This window comes from Pseudophryne corroboree, chromosome 6, assembly GCF_028390025.1.
Source record: "Pseudophryne corroboree isolate aPseCor3 chromosome 6, aPseCor3.hap2, whole genome shotgun sequence".
NCBI lineage: Eukaryota > Metazoa > Chordata > Amphibia > Anura > Myobatrachidae > Pseudophryne > Pseudophryne corroboree.
The window spans coordinates 107,347,370-107,366,290 of NC_086449.1; the positions used below are offsets into that span (position 1 = coordinate 107,347,370).

Here is an 18,921-nt window from a genome sequence, read left to right on the forward strand (position 1 = left end):
TATAGAGGGAGGAGCCAGTTCACACCCTTTCAAAGTCTTAAAGTGCCCATGTCTACTGCGGATCCCGTCTATACCCCCATGGTTCTAATGGTGACCCCAGCATCCTCTACGGACTAAGAGAAAAGGATTTACCGGTAGGTATTAAAATCCTATTTTTCCCCCCTGTATTTTTGCAACCAGGACTGGCTCAAAGAACTTGGGGCTGGTTATGAGTTGTGTGTGTGTGTGTGTGTGTGTGTGTGTGTGTGTGTGTGTGTGTGTGTGTGTGTGTGTGTGTGTGTGTGTGTGTGTGTGTGTGTGTGTGTGTGGTTAAATGATTGGAACACTTTTCCTGACTGTTTTGTTCATATGTTTGTAAATCCAGTCATCAGGACACAGAGACATGTGAGTTCACCGCTGTGCTGTTTATTCCATCGCCAACTCCAGACACACTGCACACTGGACCATCCACTTCCCAGCATCCCCCTGGTCCTAGGGACCATCACTGAAGATTGAGGCTTACACAGATTAGTAAGGGAGTGTCTACAAATATTAAGCATTCTAATACACTAACATCACATCCTCTTTTCTTTAAAGATAAGCCCTATACGTTTCAATGCAACAATTAACAACGTCATATTAAGAACATCATCTAACACGTTTCAATGAGTCTCTCAGGTCTGCGTATTTCCCTTTTGGATCTTTCATACACAGTCTGTGTTTCATCGACTATGTTGGACCTTTCCAGAATCGTGGTTTGTTCACCATTATGAGGATCATCATACATGTCAGATGAAGGGTATTCTTCAGTCATGTTGTCTTCATTATGGTTAGGTTGAGATCTTAAATCCACCCTATTTCTTCTTACTTTCGTTCCACGCTCTGTACGTATAGTATAAGATCTTGGTGCTACTTGTGCTTGCACAATACATTTCTGCACCCAAATACCTTTCTCGTGATCTCTGAGACGGACTTGGTCACCCGATTTTAGATCAGATAAGCTTTTTGCTCGCCTGTCATGGAACAGTTCCTGTTTCGCCTGTTGACGTTCCTTACTCAGTCTGACCAACGCTGAGTTATGTGTATTAAGCAGTTCATCATGTATCGGGAGATTTGCTCTAATCCTCCTTCCCATCAGCATTTGTGCAGGAGAAAGTCCATTCTGTAAAGGTGTACTGCGGTAGATTAAAATACTTTTGTAGAAATCTTCTTTACCTTCTTGAGCTTTTTTTCATGAGACTCTTTACAGTTTTTACTGAACTTTCCACCAACCCATTTGAGCGTGGATAGTGGGGACTTGACGTAGTATGGACAAATTCCCACTCATCAGCAAATTGTCTAAATTCAGCACTGGAAAACTGAGGACCATTGTCAGTGAACACTTCCATAGGAACACCATGCCTTGCAAAGATTGACTTCATGCAATTGATTACGGCTTTACTAGTAGTTGTATGTAGTGTCTTCACCTCAGGGAAGTTAGAGTAATAATCAGTCATGACAATGTACGTTTTCCCATTACAATCAAACAAATCTGCGCCAACTTTCTGGTACAGTCTCTCTGGCACTGCGTGAGGACTCAGTGGCTCGACTTGTTGTTTCGGTCTATACGTAAGACATAATTCACATGTAGCTGTAGTCTGTGCTATGTCTTGGTTCATTCTTGGCCAATACATAACTTCATGCGCTCTCCGCTTACATTTTTCTTCTCCTAAGTGGCCTTCATGTATCTTGCACAGCATTATTTTTCTTAGTCGTGCAGGTATGACATGGATAGACAGCGGGCACGCATGTTTTTCTGCTGGCCAACCTTTCAGAATGATATCTTTCAACACTTTCATTGTGTCATCTGTCTCAGTTTCTTTCCTAATCTGTTCTTGTCTTGCAAGAGACACTGGTAGAGACGCTACGATCAAATTAACATAGGCTTCTATCTCTTCATCCATCAGACTTTTGGAACCTTCACTTTTGTCCACAGCACGAGAAAGTGTATCAGCAATGTACATGTATTTGCCGGGACAGTACAGCAAGTGTACATCATATTTCTGTAGTTTGATAAGCATTCATTGAATTCTCATGGGACAGTCATGTAATGATTTAGTCATGATAGCTATCAATGGCTTGTGGTCAGTTTCCACTGTAAATGTTTGACCATACACAAACTGATGAAATAAGCTCACATGCATATGTGATCGCTAGAAGTTCTTTTTCTATCTGAGCATACCTTGTTTCAGCACTTGTCAGTGCTCTTGATGCATAGATTACTGGTTGCCATGTATCCTGAAGATGCGTCCAATTTACTGAACCATTTTGCTCCCGCAAATTGCGACATGATTTCATCTCTGGTTGGTAGTTTGAAATTTTCTCGTTTAATAGCTTTGTTTAAATCTCTGGGGTCTAGACATATTCTGAGTTGTCCATTTTTCTTTTCAACAATTACCAAGGAGCTTACCCATTCAGTAGGCTCATCAACTTTCTGTATCACAGCCAAGGCTTCCATGCGATTTAACTCTTGTTTCAGTTTTTCTCTCAGCGCAAACGACACTTTTCTACAGGGGTGTATCACTGAAGAAACTTGCGTGTCTATATTTATTTTATGCTCTCCAGGCAAACAACCTAGACCTTCAAACAAGTCTCTGTATTCTGTAAACATCGATTTGCAGTCATCTTCTACTTGTGATGTCACCATAAAAACTTTCTTTAGCAAGCTTAGTTTCTCACAGGAACTTAATCCTAGAATCGGTTGCACATTTTTATCCACAATCAGTAGAGATGTTTTAAACTGTTGTCCCTTATATTTCAGTGTCACTAAGCATGTACCTTTCACAGGAATTTCCTCCCCGGTGTACCCTGTAACTTTCACTTTGGCTGGATGAATTTTAGGTTTTACTCTAAAAGTCTTATAGTCTTGAAACGATATTAAATTCACCTGCGCGCCAGTATCAAGCTTAAAGGGAATGACAATCTCATTCACAGTTAAAGGGACAATCCATTCTATCTTATCTGCACTGCAAAGTTCAATGCAATCCACAAATAATTCCTCTGTTTAATAGCATGCACTTTGGTTTCACTTTTCATTTTACAGCATTTGGCAAAGTGATTAAGTCTACCACATTTCATGCAGGTTTTACCATAAGCAAGGCACATTTTATTATTGTGAGCATTTACACATCTACTACACATTTCCTTATTAGACTGTGGCTTAGACTGCTTCATTCTTGAGAATGGAGGTTTGCTTGGCTCTATGTTCTGCACTACATGTACAACAGCATCAACTTCCTTGTGTAAAGTTTTGGCTTGAAATCTAGTTATTTCTGCAGATCTACACATAGTCACTGCCTTGTCTAGTGTTAGGTCTTGCTCTCTCAGCAGTCTCTCTCTGAGTCCATTATCAGGTATTCCACAGACAATACAATCTCTAATCAGTGAATCCTTTAATTCACCAAACTCACAGGTTTTACTGAGTGATTGCAGCTCTGTAACATACTGATCAAATCCATCTACAGACTTCTGATCACGTGAAAAACTTATATCTTTCATATGTCACATTTTTCCTTGGCACAAAGTAATCTTCAAACTTTTGCATTATAGAAGACAGCACCATATTCTGCCCCTCATCAAACTTAAAACTCTTATAAATGTCCAGCACATCCTCTCCTATCACATGGAGGAAAATGGATGCCTTTGTTTTGTCAGCCTCTGTATCAGCTCCACATGCAGCAAGATATATATTAAACCTTTGCTTAAATCTTTTCCAGTTTTCAGACAAGTTACCAGACATCAGCATGCCGGATGGAGGCGCTAGTTTATCCATGGTTACTCACTGTTTGAAGAGAGGAGCACACGGCAGGCTTTACAGACACAGAGTATCACAGCCACAGACTGCTGCAGGATTCTTTCACACTCTGAGAGCACTAGCCGTCCAAGTTAAACTTCATCTGACACCATGTTTTGTTCATATGTTTGTAAATCCAGTCATCAGGACACAGAGACATGTGAGTTCACTGCTGTGCTATTTATTCCATCACCAACTCCAGACACACTGGACCACCCACTTCCCAGCATCCCCCTGGTCCTAGGGACCATCACTGAAGATTGAGGCTTACACAGATTAGTAAGGGAGTGTCTACAAATATTAAGCATTCTAATACACTAACATCACACTGTCAGAAGCATATATGGATCTCACTGATCTGTGCATGCTACTATCAACACTTGCACCTTGCAATGCAGCTTTCATTATTAGGTGCGAGTTTAACCACTAGCTTTCTGGTCTGTATTCTCACGGGATCTCTAAAAACTTGCACCGCATTGTATTTGCGCACTGCTCCACCATCTCACACCTTCTCAAAGTGCGAGGAGGAGCAAGTTGAATTTTTACAAATTTGCAACGTATTTCACCCTGCCGATAGGGTCAGATGTACTGAGACTTTGAGTAATTATTGTAATCCTAACCCTACCCACCCCTCCCGCAGCCTAACCCTCACCCTCCCTTGAGTGCCTAACCCTACCCACCCCTCCCGCAGCCTAACCCTCACCCTCCCTCGAGTGCATAACCCTATCCACCTCTCCCGCAGCCTAACCCTAACCCTCCCTCAAGTGCCTAACCCTACCCACCCCTCCCGCAGCCTAACCCTCCCTCAAGTGCCTAACCCTACCCACCCTTCCCGCAGCCTCACCCTCCCTCAAGTGCCTAACCCTACCCACCCCTCCCGCAGCCTAACCCTAACTCGAGTGCCTAACCCTACCCACCCCTCCCGCAGCCTAGCCCTCACCCTCCCTCGAGTGCCTAACCCTACCCACCCTTCCTGCAGCCTCACCCTCCCTCAAGTGCCTAACCCTACCCACCCCTCCCGCAGCCTAACCCTAACTCGAGTGCCTAACCCTACCCACCCCTCCCGCAGCCTAGCCCTCACCCTCCCTCGAGTGCCTAACCCTACCCACCCTTCCCGCAGCCTAACCCTCACCCTCCCTCGAGTGCCTAACCCTATCCACCCCTCCCGCAGCCTAACCCTAACCCTCCCTCGAGTGCCTAACCCTACCCACCCCTCCCACAGCCTAACCCTCACCCTCCCTCGTATCTAACCCTACCCACCCCTCCCGCAGCCTAACCCTCACCCTCCCTCGAGTGCCTAACCCTACCCACCCCTCCCGCAGCCTAACCCTAACACTCCCTTAAGTGCATAACCCTACTCACCCCTCCCACAGCCTAACCCTAAGCCTCCCTTAAGTGCCTAACCCTACCCACCCCTCCCGCAGCCTAACCCTCACCCTCCCTTGAGTGCCTAACCCTACCCACCCTTCCCGCAGCCTCACCCTCCCTCGAGTGCCTAACCCTACCCCCCCCCCCCCCCGCAGCCTAACCCTCCCTCGAGTGCCTAACCCTACCCACCCCTCCCGCAGCCTAGCCCTCACCCTCCCTCGAGTGCCTAACCCTACCCACCCTTCCCGCAGCCTAACCCTCACCCTCCTTCGAGTGCCTAACCCTATCCACCCCTCCCGCAGCCTAACCCTCCCTCGAGTGCCTAACCCTACCCACCCCTCCCGCAGCCTAACCCTCACCATCCCTCGAGTGTCTAACCCTACCCACCCCTCCTGCAGCCTAACCCTAACACTCCCTTAAGTGCATAACCCTACCCACCCCTCCCGCAGCCTAGCCCTCACCCTCCCTCGAGTGCCTAACCCTACCCACCCTTACCCACCCTTCCCGCAGCTTAACCCTCACCCTCCCTCGAGTGCCTAACCCTATCCACCCCTCCCGCAGCCTACCCCTAACCCTCCCTCGAGTGCCTAACCCTACGCACCCCTCCCGCAGCCTAACCCTAACCCTCCCTCGAGTGCCTAACCCTACCCATCCTTACCCACCCTTCCCGCAGCCTAACCCTCACCCTCCCTCGAGTGCCTAACCCTACCCACCCCTCCCGCAGCCTAACCCTCACCCTCCCTCGAGTGCCTAACACTAACCTCTACAGTTACCGCCGGGATTCCAGTACCGGGATTCTGACTGTCGGCATGCTGAAAACCGGGATATTGCACCCAATGCATGGATAGATGTAATAAAGAAATTATGTATACACAACTGTTATGTAACCTGACAGACTTGTTCACATTTTCTACATTTGGTAATCTATTTAGGGATAGCCCTCAGAAGGGTAGCATCGATCTGTTTCATTATTGCATGCAGTAACCCGTTGTGAGCATCACTGCATGCCTTACAATGGAATGTAACTATTGCTCATGAACAATTTGATGGTTTAAATCATCGATAGGACAATCGTGCACATTTGCAAAGGAACAGGATAGTTTGCTCATAACCCCTGCTACTGAATCATGTTACCAGACAGTGGAATAAAAGATTTATTAAGGAAGTAGGAATGGTAGCAAGCGATGGGGGGACAATATTGTAACCATGTAATCAAATTTACGAACTCATGGTTGTGATGGCCGTCCATAATCCTGGACAAGTCATGAGTACTACAGGTCTGCTGTCGGATCACTCACTCACCATCAGGTGGTTTGTGGCACCCATCGGAATGCGCAAGCCGCCAGTCGCAAAGGCCATGGAATTTCTGTCCAATGATAGAGATCCCTGGCCACCTTCTCCCTCCCCCTAAATGGCAGCAACACGCCTCGGCTTTTATGAAACGGATGCCGTCGCCGCCCCAGAAACGGCAGCAGATTCCCAATCACTGACAGTCTGCTGCCATCCCGCTTCCTCCACATGCACAAAATATGATAATCGGTACTTTGCTGCATGAGTACCAATAACGACTGGACCTGAATGAGGTCCATTAAGTGTAACACCCACTACACATCTACACTGAGGTTTCCAGTATTTCTGTAATAAGTGCAGCATTGTACAAAGTCTGGCATCAGGAGGAATAGGTGGCAGTACACGTCTCTCATTCAGTGCTGTATGTTCTTTAGGCGTTCAGTCTAAGCTGTTGCCTGATGTTTTAAATATTTTTGTCCTTTTTTCCTTAGCGCCTTAGCCTGAGGTGCGTTTCCAAAGCAACCACAATGATGAACGGTCCTCCTCTGCCTGTGTCTCTGTGTCTTCTGCACAGAAGCCGAGCTGTGTACAGATGCTGGGAATGCAACAGAATTCCCCTTACATTCACCGAGCACTGAAGGATCCAGCTGCCATACCTCACACAGGTAATAAGCAAGATATCACTATTTATATTAGATAGCCTTAAATTACCATTTTTTGACAATACTGATAAAGCTTTTTGTACTAGTAAAGAACATGTAACTATATATGAAGAGGCAAGCTTCTGATGTTAAATAATAATAAAAAAAAATTATATCATATTCCATTAACTATCCCCCCAGCACCTCTGTCAGGTCGTTGTAAACTACATGATTTTCCAACAGGCAAAATAAGATGTTGATTGGCCCGAGCTGACCCCTTACAGTTGACAGGATATAACTGTATCATAATAGATAGCAACTGGGGTTTTTTAAGACATGAGGGTGCCCAGTTTGTGGTTTGAAACCATGTTCAATGTGATAATTGACAAATAAACAACAAAAAACATTGTAGAGGTACTTCATGCCTCGTGCCTCAGTGATGTCACTAGTTTCTAGTAAATTGCTAAACTGCTTTCTCATATTAGTCTCAGAAATGATTGCCTGCCATGTGCAGGTGTACCTTTACCTAGAATGTATGCTTACCTGCAGCATTCTCATTTCCATCCTAAGTAGTATACATTGTTATATTATGTCATTGTTATAATATCATGTCTTTACCAATCCCTGCACAGTGCAGCAGCAGATATATGCTTTATTCATCTGTTAATAAGAATTTTGTGACATTCTCTAGGTTTCCATTGAGACTCATTTCTTAAAGGGGATGTCCATCTTTAGGACACTCATATCTTACTTGTGGTAAATAAGGGGGGGGGGGGGGGGGGGCTAATCCAAACACCCCTTCTTCTTACATACTGACAGATAGTGAGATGAATTCCCAGCTTTGGATAATTGGGGAGGATTCAGACAGCATTGTCTAATGTCTGAAAATGGACAAGACCTGGAAGGGACACCTGTTTATGTGACTCTTATTACTTACAGATAGATTTAATATCTATAAACATAGATAGCTGTTAGATATATAACTAACTGTCAGCTATGAAAGTGATAACTGTGTATGTAATCCATCATTCTCTCGCCTCAGAACACATACGTGAAAACCCAAACAATACATTGTTATCTGTGGAAAGCAGCCACACTTAATTAGTTCCTTCAATTTCTCAGAATTCATCTTTTTACAGAACATTCTTCGCATTACAGCATATCGCAAAAATGTCACGTTATATTTCTGGGGAGATGCCAGGTTTTACTGTCCATTATAATGGCTTATATAATAATCGATGTATATGTATGTATGTAAGCAAGCACTATATATGTATATACATTCTATCTCTGTGATGGGAGTATCACATTGCACATATGTCAGGTAAATGGAACTTATTTAAATTTTATTTTTAACAGCTCACAAACACATAGCTACATGTTTCATGCAGTTTTAATAAGTAAATTGGGGTTTAGCGTTTCCTGTCTTCTCTAATACTCCAGCAGAGGGTAATTAAAATCCTCCTGAAATAGGGCAAAAAGATCTAATAGTAAAGCATAGAATGTCAGTTATTATCTTTCACTGACCAAATCTGTTTACAGGTAAGGTACCCATAATCCAGAATAGTGTTTTCTAAGTACAGGTTGAGTATCCCATATCCAAATATTCCGAAATACGGAATATTCCGAAATACGGACTTTTTTGAGTGAGATTGAGATAGTGAAACCTTTGTTTTCTGATGACTCAATGTACACAAACTTTGTTTAATACACAAAGTTATTCAAAATATTGTATTAAATGACCTTCAGGCTGTGTGTATAAGGTGTATATGAAACATAAATGAATTGTGTGAATGCATACACACTTTGTTTAATGCACAAAGTTATAAAAAATATTGGCTAAAATGACCTTAAGGCTGTGTGTATAAGGTGTATATGTAACATAAATGCATTCTGTGCTTAGATTTAGGTCCCATCACCATGATATCTCATTATGGTATGCAATTATTAAAAAATACGGAAAAATCCCATATCCAAAACACCTCTGGTCCCAAGCATTTTGGATAAGGGAGACTCAACCTGGTATACCTAATTCCATTTAGAGGTGCCAGTCTTCCCCAAATTGTCCCCAGCACATTTCTTTAAAAGTTTAGCTTTGGGCCAAATTGTGTTGGGAACAAAACAAAAAGGAGCAAGTAACTTTGCACCAGCACAAACCATGTAGCACTGCAGGGGGAGCATATACATACTGTAGTACCATAGTTGGTGAGGTTGAAAAAAGACCGGTAATCCATTGAGTTCAACCTGAAATATATTATACTCCCTATTCTATTCTGGTTAAAGGTTATATCCTCGGATATCTTTTTCTGTTAGAAATGTATCTAACCCATTTTTAAACGCATTGACCGAGTCCGCCATTACAACCTTCTCTGGCAGTGAATTCCATATTCGTATTGCCCTTACAGTGAAGAATCCCTTCCTGCACGGAGTATGAAATTTCCTATCCTCAAGCCTTAGTGGGTGTCCGCACGTTTTGTGTAGAGGCCTCTTAATAAACAAATCACCTGATAGATCCTCGTATTGCCCCTTTATATATTTGTAAATATTAATCATATCTCCACTTAGTCGTCTCATTTCTAGTGTAAACATATCTAACCTAAAAAGCCTCTCCTCATAGGGGGTCATTCCGAGTTGATCGCTCGCTAGCAGTTTTTAGCAGCCATGCAAACGCTATGCCACCACCCACTGGGAGTGTATTTTAGCTTAGCAGAAGTGCGAACGTTTTTATCACAGAGCGCCTGCAAAAAATTTTTGTGTAGTTTCAGAGTAGCTCAAAACCTACTCAGCGCTTGTGACCACTTCAGACTATTCAGTTCCGGATTTGACGTCACACACCCGCCCAGCGTTCGTCCAGCCACGCCTGCGTTTTTCCGAACACTCCCTGAAAACGGTGAGTTGCCAGCCAGAAATGCCCACTTCATGTCAATCACTCTGCGGCAGCCAGTGCGACTGAAATGCATTGCTAGACCCTGTGAAAAACTGCATAGTTCGTTGTGCCCGTACGTCGCGCATGCGCATTGCGCCGCATACGCAGAACTGCCATTTTTAAGCCTGATCGCTGCGCTGTGAACAAATGCAGCTAGCGATCAACTTGGAATGACCACCATAGTCCAGTGTCTCCAACCCCTTAATCAATTTGGTTGCTCGCCTCTGAATCTTTTCAAGTTCTAACATGTCTCTTTTATAGTGCGGTGCTGAAAACTGTACACAATACTCAAGATGCCGCCGTACCAATGATTTATACAATGGCAGGATTACTCTCATCCCTTGTCTCAATTCCCCTTTAGTGCATGCTAACACCTAATTTGCCTTTGTTGTTGCACTTTGACATTGTGTACTGCTGCTAAATCTACTATCAATGAGCACCCCCAAATCCTTTTCCAATACCGTTTCCCGTATATTTTCCTCATTTAATTGGTAATTTTCATGTTTATTCTTAGTCCCAAAGTGCATAACTTTACATTTTTCAAAATTAAAACTCATACTCCATTTCGTTGCCCAAACTTCCAGTGTAAATAAATTGCTCTGAAGAGACTCCACAGCCACAACTGACTTAATTACCCTACATATTTTAGTATCATCTGCAAAAATGTATATATTTAATATATACTATAACTCATATATTTATTTTTTTGCGTGCAGGGTAAATACTGGCTGTTTTTGCATGTCGGCCACAAATGTTGGGCAGCTTTATTTTTACACTTCAATTTATGTGTTTAGATACGACCTACCCACATCTTAATCTCTCTGCAGATATTACATCTGCCCCCCTCCTCCCCTCCCCCGCAGTGCAATATGGTTTTGCCCAGATGCACGGTTACTGGCTCATTTTGCTTTACTCACACCTCAGAATCAGCACCTGTGTGAAAGTGTGAAATCAGGAAAGAAATACTCTGCTCTATGGGGCTTGTCTAGAACTATTATCATATCATCAATCCCCTAATCCCCTCCTGTATCTTACCCCATTACCCCCTATATCCAGGGGCAGATTTAGGGGTGAGGTAACAGCAACGGCCACACCTCGCCTGCCTAATTATTAGTGATGATAGGTCACAGGACAAGACTGCAGCATAGCCAACTGACAGGCCTTCCGCTTGGAATGAACATGTGCGGAATCTTGGTTTTGTCCTGGATAGTGGCCTGACACTTCAACCATCAGATATCAGCCACAATCAAATCCTCATTCTTTCATCTGAGGAACATAGCCAGAATCAAGCACTTAATTCCCTCAGAATATCTGCCTAATGGTGTGTACACAAGGCGAGATCCTTGCTATGCCCGATTTTCACTTTGCGATTTCCCCTGATCTCCCCGAAGCCCAGCACCACCGATTTTGACTAACTTTTCTTGAGATATGGACTATGGGGGTAATTCCAAGTTGATCGCAGCAGGATTTTTGTTAGCATTTGGGCAAAACCATGTGCACTGCAGGGAAGGCAGATATAATATGTGCAGAGAGAGTTAGATTTGGGTGTGGTGTGTTCAATCTGCAATCTAATTTGCCGTGTAAAAATAAAGCAGCCAGTATTTACCCTGCACAGAAACAAAATAACCCACCCAAATCCAACTCTTTCTGCACATGTTACATCTGCCTCCTCTGCAGTGCACATGGTTTTGCCCAACTGCAAAAAAAAAATCCTGCTGCGATCAACTTGGAATTACCCCGTGTGTGTTTACGATTTTGGCTTATGTGAGATTTAATTGACATGTGAGATGAACTAGATAGTACACCAATCTAGCAAGGATTGACTTGCCTGCACAGTCTATCTTTTCTTGCGATGCCGACCTGGCGGGACAGCGCATCGGGATCGCAAGTGGCTGATAAAGCTAAATATTTACCTTATATAAAACCCTTTATGAGGTCTAAGAACACTGTACGCTATTTACGTATGGAGTACCGTAAGGGTACGCTCATTGCGTAACGATCGCTTAGCCGTGGTCGAGACGCTCAAGCGTCACGTTCGCTCACGGCCAAGAGATCACAGGCAGGCACGCTATTGGCTGGCGACTAACGTAATGGTTCACTATAGCGTAACGGACGCTGTATCGGGAGCGGGCTGCTCGAGCGATACAGACGCTCACGAGAATACGCTGTTGGTATCGGGCACACTTATAGGTGAGCGACTACCGTAATGCTACGCTATCAGCGTAGCGGACGCTCGAGACCACGAGGAGATCACGAGCGGCGCAGACGCTCACAATGTTAAACCTTTATATCTAAACCATAAACAATGTAATATGCTGTAAAACCTTAGTGTAGAGATAGGGTGTAGATGCAACACAGTGTAACCTTATTAACTTAAAAGCTGTTTGAGCGTCACCGACGCTCTGAGAATACTTAACACTATAAGAAATACACAGATACCGTGCTTAGGGTCCAACGCCTAATATATATATTATGAATGTTATACTTGCAAAAGAATTAATACAATACAAGTCATACACTACAATATAACATAGACTACCTAACCAGATATCTACACATGAAATACAATACAATACTATTACGTTTAAGGGATTACGAGAGAGAGTGGAGAAGAGAGAGAGAGAGATATGGCCCATAACAACAAGGAAAGACAATATGATTGCGGAGAAAACTTACGCACAAAGGAAACGATCGCATGCGCCTCTGGACATCCAGCTCCCGATTTTCAGCAATGATAACCGTTGAAGAGTGAGAGCTGGATGTGATCGGCTTGTCTATTTATGCCCCACACACAATACAATTCAATGGTCCCTACAATCTCATTGTTCATTGGACACAGGAATTCCTCCTCGCATTATAACAAAAGGTCATAGGTTGATTCATACAGGTGGGCTGTAACTATTCCCAACAGCTCAGGCGGGAGGGAAACTGGGTTTCCCGCCGCATGGATAAGTAAGTGCAAATACAGTAAATGTTCATAAACTTCTTATGTCCATAACTATTCGCACGAGCGATTAATCCGCTTCAAACCAACACCGGAATATTGCTAATTAAATACTCTTCCGATGGATACTAAACACCACTGTATTACTCCTGTCTGACCCTTCATATCAAACAAAGGGGGATTTCTCTGTTCATGAACATTCTACATTAACCAAACTTTCAGAATCTATCAAAGGGACCATGATCTACAAAATACATTATATAGTGAAAATATGTAACGATTGAGTCGCACGCTACGAACACATGAACTCTACCGTAAATGCACATACCGCGCGCCCGCGGGTGCCCGCAACAGCGAGTATGCGCACGCACGGGAGAGCGCACGCATGCGCAGCGCAGACCTGTGTGAGGTGCAAATATGGCAGTGTGCATAGAGATATTTTTCTGACTTTGACAGTCCACCCTTTGGCAGTCAACAATAACTGCCACTTCCTAAAACATTTCAAAAAGAGAAAAATATATGTCAGGGGTTAATACATTTACATGGTTGGGTAGGGGAGGAGAGGAGAAGGTAGGAAAAGGGTATGACCTAGTGAGATAGCAGAAGCATGTGTGTATGAATCCATGTTTGGGGGTCATGTATCATCGTGCCGTACGTGTTTTAAATCAAGCTTCGAGGTATTGCGAAGTATACATTTGAATTCCTTCTTATCCCGTGGTACGGGTCTGTGGATGGGCTGTCAAACTTTACCGAGCTCTTTTCGGATTTTGGTTGTAACAAAATGGGGAGCACATTTTAGTTGATGATACATGAATGGGGGAATATGTGATTGCTGATATCTGTGCCTGTATTCCCTATACTATGTGTGTAATTACCTGAAGGTTGTAGAGATGAAGAAAAGACAATTACGGTAAATGCAGTGGTATTCTATGTCAGGTAAATGAACATTTGTCGGTTGAAGTCTTGTTCGGTGTCTGTTGAATGCAGTCTTCTTTGTGCTTTTGCCCATAAGGTACGAGCAAAAGCTTTGTCAATGTCCATAGATTTACAAAAGTGTTGGGCTAGCGTAATTTTAAAATTTCTAGGAAAACTGGGGATCTATGGCAAAGTTCATCAAAAATCTGTGTATCAGGTTGTCAAAACTTCTTCTTTAATCCATCCGTTGTCTGTATATCGGCTCATCAAATTCCTCGTCCAAGTGGGTCTTTTTACCTTGGAGAAAACGGAAAAACAGGTGAAAGAAACGGACCGTATAATCGCATTTTCATTACATCATTGTTTCTACCGTCGGGTCATAAATCAAATCCATGGGAATTACAGTTTCCTCACTCCTTAAACTCATCACCCTGGTACTTCGTTTGCACTTCGTTAAAGCCTGACCGCATCTAAATATCAAGCCAATCGTTATGATAACACCTAAGATACATAGGAGAAACTTCCCTACATCCATTATGACTCCTTGAGCCCATTCTCCTAAACCGGAGAACCAATTTCGCGGGTTCAACCATGACACCCAACTAGTCAGCTCATTACCCACAGCAGCAAGGGTGAGATTGTGTCTCCTGCGAAATTCCCACTTCAGTTGGAGAATATCGTCCATCTTTTGGTCTATGACCTTGACCGGGTCCTCGGTACTATTTGTAATATATGTGCAACATTTCACGCCGTACTGCGTTGCCAGTGTGACACAATATCCACTACTGCCGTGAGATAATTGAGAATCATTCTATGCTGAACCAGTTCTGTTTTATAAGCTTGAAGTTCTCTTCCAGTATACCTAAACGTGTCATCATACATTTCTGTGATATTGTCTAACAAATTTGCGAGCGCAGATATGTATTTATAATTCAACACTCCTCTGGCGGTGCGAGTGAAATCTAACGCGATTAGAACCTGAATCCCGGTGGATTCATGGATCATGTCAGAGGCCGGATGCTCTGTTCTTTCTATCAGGTGCCGTTTAACTACGTGCTCGTAATGGGTGTGAGTATAAGGAGCTTGGGCAACACGGTGTATATCTTTCATTTTGGCATGTGATACAGTCATTACTTCAGGCAATACTTTTCCAATATAACACAATCCTTCCGAGTTTGGGGCAAGCCACTTATACGCCTTCCTCCCGCATATGAAATATGCATCATCGGGGAGAACATATGGGACGGAGTAGGACATAACCATATTACACATCTTCCATGTGAAATCTCCTAACCCTAATTCTCCCATCTGTCTAGTACACGTATCAGCTTGTACGATATGTGCACAGTATCCTGGTGATACCTCTCCAACTCTCGTAATCCTATTTCCTATATCGGAAAGATTTTCCTCTACTGGCTATGTGGCGTATAAGTTCTGTATCTGTCGGCATTCTATCTGCTCTATATGAAAAGGTCATGGTTTGGTTACTCCATGACACTTCCCAATTTCCCGGCTTTCGGGGATTGGAAATGTTAAAACATATGAGGGATCTATCCACATGATATTGGTGGAGCTTCAAACTAGGAGGACTGGAGATATTAAACCTCCTGTCCACCGGCCTCCCACCACTTAGCTCAAGTATCTCCCCTATCGTTAAAGGAAATGGTACTAGTCCTGATTTGCTATGACCTTGAGGTACTTGAGAGCATAACACACTACCCACTAAGAAATGATAGTCACTCAAGGGATGCCGGTCCATGTGGATATTAAAACTGGATTGGCATTTCTTAATGCACCCATCCTCAACTACGTTGTCACAGAGCCTACAGATACAGTTTTCTTTTCAGCTAACAATGTTTACAAATAACATGGCTGCTAGATCGTTTCCGGTACTCGCCTTTTGCTTGGTGGTTGTATTGCTATTGGAAATTTACACCTCCGTCTCAGTCATCGGAACCTTTCTGGATCCTTTCTCGACCTCACTGGTACTCTCGCCGGAACAGACTGCTCTGGTCAACATCATGGTCAACAGGAAAATCCATATCGCAGTCTCTTTGGGCAAGTCCATCTTACAGGAGGAGAAAAGAAGAAATTTGTAATGGGGGTACAGAGAAACAGTTTGAGGGGGAGAGAAACTTGCTACGATAATTAAGTTCTCTAGTCTTGTTGTTCTTCTTGTTCTGCTGTCATCTCAAAGGTGCTGTCTCTCAGTCTTCCAAACGAACATTCCGGTGATGCAATATTCCTTCCAAACCAGCGAACTTTCTGTAAGGAGCAAAAAATCTTGCATTACCATTTGCCTAACTGAGGTGTGACATACCATCTTTAAAACATGAAAACATGAGAAAGAAGAGAGAAAACAAAAAAAACAGAGAGAGAACAATTCATATATGTATATATCACATAAATCAACAGAGAACAACAACAGGGAAAAAAACATTTTTCAAACATAAACGTTTTCTAAAACATTGTCAGATCATCAGGCTGTCATATCTCCATGTCCAATGGTTTCCTTGCGCAGTCCCTCACCCCAGCACTTCCATATTCCACTGTCTGTATCTGGCCAGAATACATTGATGCGGATAGGTCATGCTGGGGTTTGGTAGACTTCTGCAAAGACCAAGTATATATGCAATGTTTGAATCCTACCAATAATCGTCAGAGATGGGGAGAGAGAAAAAGAAACATTTCACAGATACATTTACAACGTTTCACCCGGTCATTCCTGTGTCTTCAGGGAACGACCTCCCAATTTATTAACCATAACCTCAGGCTTACCATCAGTCCTAATGATCACCTTTCCTGATTGCACATTATGGTTGTGGCTCAAAATTCTCCCTATATGATCCCTGTTTATAATTGTGTGTGTTATAATTTTGCTCATTTCTTGGTCTAGGGGGTCTAACTTTATGTGGGTTATTACAGTTGCTGGCATAATGCCCTTCTCTTCTACAATGATAACAAATCCTTGGCTTTCTCCATGTGCTAGGGGCCTGGGGTTCCGGTCGACTTGATGCCTCCTCTAGTGCTTGGATGCTCATCGCCATCAACCGTTTTCCCTGTGCTTCCCTGATTCCTTGGATACCATGATTATGTCGTTGTCTAGGGGGCTGATGTGACTTTTGTCTACTTCCTGATCTACAATCTCTTGCAAAATGACCTTCCTTCTGGCAATTGTAACAGATTTCCACATTTGAATTTCTCGCAGGGGTTTGGGGCTTATGTTGGAGTGGTCTTGTGGTTAGGGCCTGTATACTCGCGGCCATTAATTTATCACTTTGTGACTCTCTGTATCTGGTGATATTTCGATCAATATCAATAGCGGCCTCTCTTAATGCGGCCACTGAGATATTTCTCCAGTTTGGGTTGGTGGTCTGTACCCTTGTTCTCAATACCTCCTTTAAACCATTCATTAATACCTTAACCGCTATTTCTCTATGCTGTGCGCATGTTTTGATGTCTGTGATCCCAGTGTTCCTAGCCATTACTTGCAGTGCTCGATTGAAATAATTGGAAATACTTTCCCTTTCGTTTTGTCTTATGGAGAAGATTTCATTCCACTTGACAATGGCAGGGAAATATACTTCCAACTGTTGGTTTATCTGCTTAATACATTCCTGATTGTGTTCCTCCGTTTGAGGTACTTCTGTGTCTAATTGACAATCAGTAATAAATGTCGCAGAGTCAACACCGGAGGGCAAACATGCCCTCAGCACTGTCCGCCAATCTTTGTTGGTGGGTTCTGTTGAGTTTCCTAGTTCTTTAATGAACCTTTGACATGCGACTAGATTTTTCCTTGGATCAGGAAATTCGGACATAATTGATCTCAATTCGGTCCGGGACCAGGGACAGCGCATTGCACTGTCCTGGACGGGAATGATTCCCTGATCGTCAGTCTTCCCATTGGGGACTGTGATCACCCTGACAGGACTAAACTCAATTACATCACCTTGTTTTGGTCTTACAATATGGGGTACATTTGTTTGTGCGTGATATAAAACATTGTACGTACCTGTGGACACGACCTCACCTGACCCTCCGTTAGGGGGTTTGATTATTGCCTTTACCGATTTGGTCGCGTCCACCTGGATGTCTTGTGTGATGGCTGCTGGAAGAGGTGCCGACATCGTGTTGGGTTCACTTTCTTGCTCGTATTCCTGAGGGAAGTTTGACATGGGGTGCAACTTGCACGGGTTAATAGTTGTACATTTAACAGCATTACAATTATCATTGTTATGTTTATTACACTTATTCTTATCATCTATACTACAGTTGCTAAGTGCGTTTTTATTGTTCAACATTGTGCCTTTCTCCGCAACCATAATCCTCTCCATTGCCACATCTCTCCTCCCAAGATGAGAGTCAGATATGTCAGTTAGCTCTCTTTGCATTTCACTTTCCTGTTGCCATAACTTTAAACAATCATAATGTTTGATCCGTCTCTTTGCTGGTTCAATAAGACCTATCCTTCTCCTTAGATTTAGTAACACTTCTGGGCTAAAGCTACCTATTCTTGGGAATTTCTCCCCGTCATGTACAGTCATTCTTTCCCATTCATCACATAAAACCTCTGTGTGTGAACCGTATTTTTCACACATTACATACCTGGCCGACCCGATTGGTCGGTTTACTAAATCAACCCGAACCGAGGTTGATCGCCCCCTACCTGAACAACTGGCCCCCATAACTTGCAGGTGTTGCTTTTCTTCAGCGAACCCTTACAAAAACCAAGATGTCCGGGGCAGGCTGGCGGTGAAGTTTACCGAGTACTCCACTCACTTCTCGCCCACGTTGGCCAGTAACACAATCACTGTATCCAGAGCTGTTGTACCCAACCTAGGGCCCCTGTGAACCTTTATTTACTGGGGCGCGTTCCCCAGCAAGTATCGGTTGTTGGATAGTTCCTGAGTGACCAGCGAACTTCCCTTAAAATAGAAAAAATTTCACAAATCACGTTAAAATGTACAAATAGCGTTTATGACCTTCGTACACAAATAGTACCGGTCAGGTTTACTAATGCACACAA

At 43.4% G+C, this 18,921-nt stretch overlaps 1 long non-coding RNA gene across 1 annotated transcript in view; it reads left to right on the forward strand.

The window, feature by feature from the left end:
• The first annotated feature begins 6,819 nt into the window (after positions 1-6,819).
• LOC134936548 (uncharacterized) overlaps positions 6,820-18,921 on the forward strand; it is a 28,899-nt gene continuing 16,797 nt past the window's right edge. The window contains exon 1 of the long non-coding RNA XR_010180514.1: positions 6,820-7,134. This is a non-coding gene — a long non-coding RNA (uncharacterized LOC134936548). The remainder of the gene's footprint in view (positions 7,135-18,921) is intronic.